Genomic DNA, 5,492 nt, shown 5'->3' with positions numbered 1-5,492 from the left:
ATGAGCAGAGCATCGCCCCCTGGTGGGCAGAGCGTCGCCCCTGGTGGGCGAGCCGGGTGGATCCCGGTTGGGCGCATGCGGGAGTCTGTCTGACTGTCTCTCCCTGTTTCCAGCTTCAGAAAAAGGAAAAAAATAATAATAATAATAATAATAATTGTAAGAAAAAATACTTATTTAGATAATATTATTTAAATGAGTACTTTTCCATTGAATAAATATTTTTGTCAATGTATCATCTTGTAACAATATACTGGAAATATCTGAACAAGAAATATCCTTCATATTGAATTTTACAGCAAGTGCTGCAGCTAGAGTATCAACATTCAATCTCGATTTCTCACTTGTCCAAAAACCATTAGCAATTGAAAAATACTCTTTCAACTCCTGCATTAGTTCCAGGGCAACACAATGTGAATTGAATGAGAATAAAGAAATTTTCACATGAAATACATTTATTTTTGAAATGGCTGAATATTTCCACCCATCTTTTATCAATTTGGACCTGTTCATTTTCCCATTGTATTAATATTTCAGAATTTAAATATACATTCAGTCTTCTAATTTCTTCAAAGAGACAATTGTCTATTTTGATGCTTGGCATTTTTTTAGATAAAAACTCAAGACAAGATTCAATATCTGTCCAATATATTTGCAATGAAGTTAAAAAACACCATTGAAAACTGTTGTTTTCAGTGATGTTTGTTTCAGACGATTCTTCGATATATTAAAAATATATCTGGTAAAAATTCTGCACTTCTTTGATGAACTTTTCTGTTATGCCCTGATTTAATTCCTCTAAGTCTGACAATTTTCTTTCTATAATTAAAGGAAGAAATTTTTCTTTAAAACGAGATTTATATTGAAGGATAAAGTCCAGGATTTTAGGACATTTGTCTAAACTCAAAAAATGTGAATGGAGAAGCTCAAATAATTGTAGAACACGCTCTATAGCAGGTGTTAGAGCAAGCCATCTAACTTTTGAATATCCTAAAAGTTTTTTGTATGCAACATTTGCTTCTTCACCAAATTATACTAAAGTAGCAACATGAATGGTAAAACAACTAAAATGCAAATAAATTGTAGTTACTATTACTTCTACATTAATTGGCATGGCACATGATGCTGTGTTAATTGCATTGGACAAAATATGTGCATTACGACTTATTCCTAAAATTTTCTTTTGGAGTAACTCTTGTAATTTTACATTATTTACCCCATTGTGTCTTCGCCCACCAAAATTTGTATTTGTATTATCGGCTGTTAGTGCAACAACTTTGGATTTCAAATTGTTTTCACTTAATACTCTGTATAGATGGTTTAACAAAATTTCAGAAGTTTTGCCCTCAATGGATTTCAAATTTAAAATTTTTACTTGAATTCCCTTGGTAACATTAAAATATCTTACTATTATCAGATACAATTTAATTTCATTATGATTTGATGCATCAGATAAAATAGTTACAAATACTGCAGTTTCCAAGTCCTCTGTATGTATTTTGTCACAGTAATTTTTAAATACTGATTTCAAAATAGCCTTGCATTTTGTCCTGGCACATGAGAATTTTGAATTGTGAAACTTTTTTAATAATTTAGTTGTACAATCCATACTACAAAAACTTTGATTGTGAATTATGGTATGAAATGCAAATATTCTCTCCATTGCAGCCAGCTGTTTTTCATCTCCAGAATAATTTGAAGTTTTAAAAAACGTTACTTTACAACTGGAAGCTGATGCATCTAATGATTGCTCATGTTTGTTGGTGGTCAAGTGTTTCGTTATCGCGGCTCTGCCTCCAACTGCAATACAAAATTCTCTGCTGCAAATATTGCAGAAAACAATGGTATCTTTCTTTGATATGAGGAATGGAAATTATTTTTTCAATTTATTGTTGAAATGGCATTTTTCTCTTTTTTGATTTTTCCATCCTTTAAATGAAATTTAAAATTAAAAATAAAATAAAGAGCTACACGAACAATGCAAGCACATTAGGAACTGAAAATGTTACATCATATTAGATGAATTTTCCAAAAGCTAAATTAACAAAACTAAATATCAAATAAAACCACTAATTTGGAGGGATACTCGGGTGTATTTATCATTTTCTAATTAAAAAACATCTGTTTTATGCAACTATTTCATCAAAATGCATTATTAATAGATATGATTTGAGGTTAGATTTCCACTTTAAAACTCAAATTTTGGGAAAATACTTATAAATAAAATTATATGTATTTGGAAATTATTAGATAATAAATGAATAAAATGTGAATTGTGCTTACCTGTCTATGACTGAATATTCACTGAGAAAGAAATATTCATGAGTCAACAATGTTGTATGTGCCATGTTGTGTTTCAGTATGAAGTACACAAAGCCATTTGCAAGCTCGGTATATCACGCGCTCTCTCAAGGTCTCCTGTTCAGAGCACATGTGTCCCATAATCGCGTCTCGCCGCACTATACTGATCCTTGACGAATCATCATGTCAAATACAAATACGTCACATCACACACAATGGATCGAATCTGCATCGATCAAATACAGACATTTACAGATTATTCTTCCAATATCAAAAAGGAGGACATGTAGGAGGACACTTTTAGAGGGAGGATGGAACTTACAAAAGAAGACCTATCCTCCCTAAAGGAGGATGATTGGTCATCTTAACATTATTTTACTTTTCCAACATGCAAGTTCTGAGATAAGTGACAGGAACAAAAATAGAATGGGCATGCCACCTGCCTTGGAGAGCCTTCACCAGGGGCATGGAGGGTTGAGCAACTGCAACAGAGGGAGGGGCCGAGAAGGTGCCATAGATTCACCTGGCTGCTCCAAGGGTGGTGCTGGACCAGCTGCAGCAGCCTCTCCTGGGGTTTTGTTAAAATGCAGAATCTCAGCCCCTTCCCCCACCAGACCAGCATCCAGAGCCTGAGATCCTGCTTTTAACAGGCTCCCTGATAGCTTTGCGCAGAGGCAGTGTCATAGCCAGCGATGTTTATCCGAGGCGAGATTACTGCTAATTGAAAACAAGCTTCCTGGTGATTCATGTGCACACTGTGGTCCTGACAGGAGAGGACACAGTCTCGTAGTTATGCAATGATTAAAATGACTTCCTGAGAAAGGGAGGTCAGAGCTCACCAGGCCCAGGAAAAGGAATACAATGTTTTAACAAAGGCATCGTTTTGTGCAAAAATCAGAAATTGCTAAAGAGCCTGGTTTTCTGGGAACTGAAGGGTTTTGGAAAGATAGAATAGAGGCTGTTTTGGGTGGCAGTGGCCGGGTGGAGGCAGGAGGGGCTAGCAGGTGCTGAGTTCTATAGCATGCAACTCCAGGATGTATCCTCGAGTCAGTGGGTGGTGAGATAGGATGTGTCTCAGTGGGGTGAGATAGGACGTGTCTCTGCAGCTACGTGGCCTGCTTCTCAGTTCTGATGCTGCAGCCCAGCAGGTGAGTGTGGACAAATCACCAACCCCTTCTGAGCCTCCATCTCCTCATACATGAAATGGTGGTTGTAGTAACCCCTCAGTTAACACCGCCCTGCTGTTCTGAGGGCTGAGTTCATGCATACAGACTCCCAGAGTATTATCCCTCAATCAGTAAGTACTATCTGAGCAGCCCGTGTCACTGATGGCCCCCGGTCTGAGGGAGTGAGCACCATGGGACATTTAGTTCGTTTTTTGTTTGCTTTTCATTCTATTTCTTTGGAAAGTGAGTTCTGGCAATAATGAAAACAATGGGATGGAAAGAGAAACAGATGCTTCTGGAGATTAGTGGGAAATCAAGAACCAGCTCCAGCTCCCTGGAGCACTTCCCTTTGCAAAGGAATGACCAGAATCCAAGTAGCCATGTGTTCCTGACCACTCACCCTAGGACGGGACCAGTAACAACATTCCCGGGGGTGGCCGGGAATGACCCACATGGCCTGAGGGTCAGTAAATGCTGGGCCATGAATGAAGACAAGTTTACAGCTCTTAAAGAGAGTGATTCCGTAGCAGGAAGGCGCCAGGTGTATAGGGCAGTTTAGGGAGAGCTATGAGCCATGCCATGGAATAGAACAAGGAATTAGTGGCATGGCTGGGTCTCATGTGGGCCAGTGGATTAGAGGGCCAAGAGGAGGGTAGGTAGATAGCATGTGTGGCTGTCATAGGCTTTGATGTCCTAGATCTGCCACTTGTCAGCCATATAACGCAGCAGAGTTGCTGATCATGCCACCTACAGTGTCTTCCTCTGTGAGTGGGGAGAGTGATGGTCTGCTCAGTACTATGAGTAATGAATGAGAGCACATGCCAGTTGCTGATACGGGCTCACTATGGGTCATGTTAAGACTTCAGGGTGGGTTTGGTGCCCACTTTTGATGTTCAACCTAAGAGTTTTGTATCAAGAGAGTTAATTCTCAAAGATGAAAGCCAACTGGGAACCAAAGCACCATTTTGTTAACATCTAGCAAACACCAAACAGTCCTCCACCAGGGTAGCTGGGAGAAAAGCTATCAGGAGTGTAGGGTTCATCAGGCGTTCTGAGCATAGACCCCTGTTTCCTGCCCTCTGCCTGCTGAGTCAGGAGCAGTTTATGCAAACAGCTAGATGGGAGAGAAGCAGAGAGAAGATGGGGGGTGGGGGTGGGGGCACCTCTCTCAGAGCCTCCATGGAGCAGTGACCCACAGAGAAACAAGTGAAGCTCCCCCTGCCCAGTCCCACCGCTGCTCCCTTTGTCCTGTGGGGGGAGCCAGAGAGCATTTCCTGAAAAACCATCCAACCCCCTCACCCCACCGAAGGGTGGAAGAGCTTCCCATTCCCCTGATACACTGACCATGACAGCAACCACATGGAAACACCATGGCAACTACTCAGAGTGCTTTAGAAGAATGAGGTGGGGAAAGAGGAGAGAGGAGGAAGTCTCTTTACCATCTGCTTAGATTGGGCCTCAGAGGGAAAGTTTTCAGAAGACCGACTCTGAAAAGCTGGCTGGAGATTTGGGGGCCTGATGAACAGTCTCTTACCTGTGAGACAGCACAAAACTCATCCAGAAGGAGGTGCTGACTTGGGGAGACTGTTCTCCTTGAGGGGAGACGGCATATTTCAGGAAAGGAACAGGGTGACAGTCGCTGCACGGGAGCCTGGAAGAAGGACAGATCTGGAGCTGAAATGTCCTTGTAGGTTTTTTAGAGAATCAGCTCCACAGACAGGCAGCTGAGCCAGGGAAACTAATCTGCTCCAAAGGTGCTTCTTCTGTCCCCAAGTGCTGTCCCCTCAGAGACCCAATGTTTTACAGTTTGGCTGCAATTGCAGTTATAAAAGTCACTGGCAGCTCCACGGCATGAAAGCTGAGACCGTATCTCTAGGAGCCTTCCACTAAGTGTGCAGTTACCTGGTGTCCTCCGTTCCCCCGTGGGCTCGACCACCAAACACAATAGGGAACCCCTTAGCCACAGATGTTCGCCCCATGCCCAAGGCAGGGGTGGAGTGTGGATTCTTGGTCCAATCAAACATTTTA

At 41.4% G+C, this 5,492-nt stretch overlaps 1 pseudogene; it reads left to right on the top strand.

Annotated features, from left to right (window-relative positions):
* The first annotated feature begins 2,958 nt into the window (after positions 1 to 2,958).
* On the top strand, positions 2,959 to 3,036 carry LOC136309708 (U4 spliceosomal RNA; annotated as a pseudogene).
* Positions 3,037 to 5,492: the final 2,456 nt, after the last annotated feature.

This window comes from Saccopteryx bilineata, chromosome 6 (assembly GCF_036850765.1).
Source record: "Saccopteryx bilineata isolate mSacBil1 chromosome 6, mSacBil1_pri_phased_curated, whole genome shotgun sequence".
NCBI classification, from domain to species: Eukaryota; Metazoa; Chordata; class Mammalia; order Chiroptera; family Emballonuridae; genus Saccopteryx; species Saccopteryx bilineata.
The sequence above is the reverse complement of the archived record's forward strand: the minus strand, read 5'-3'. Positions and strand labels throughout refer to the sequence as shown.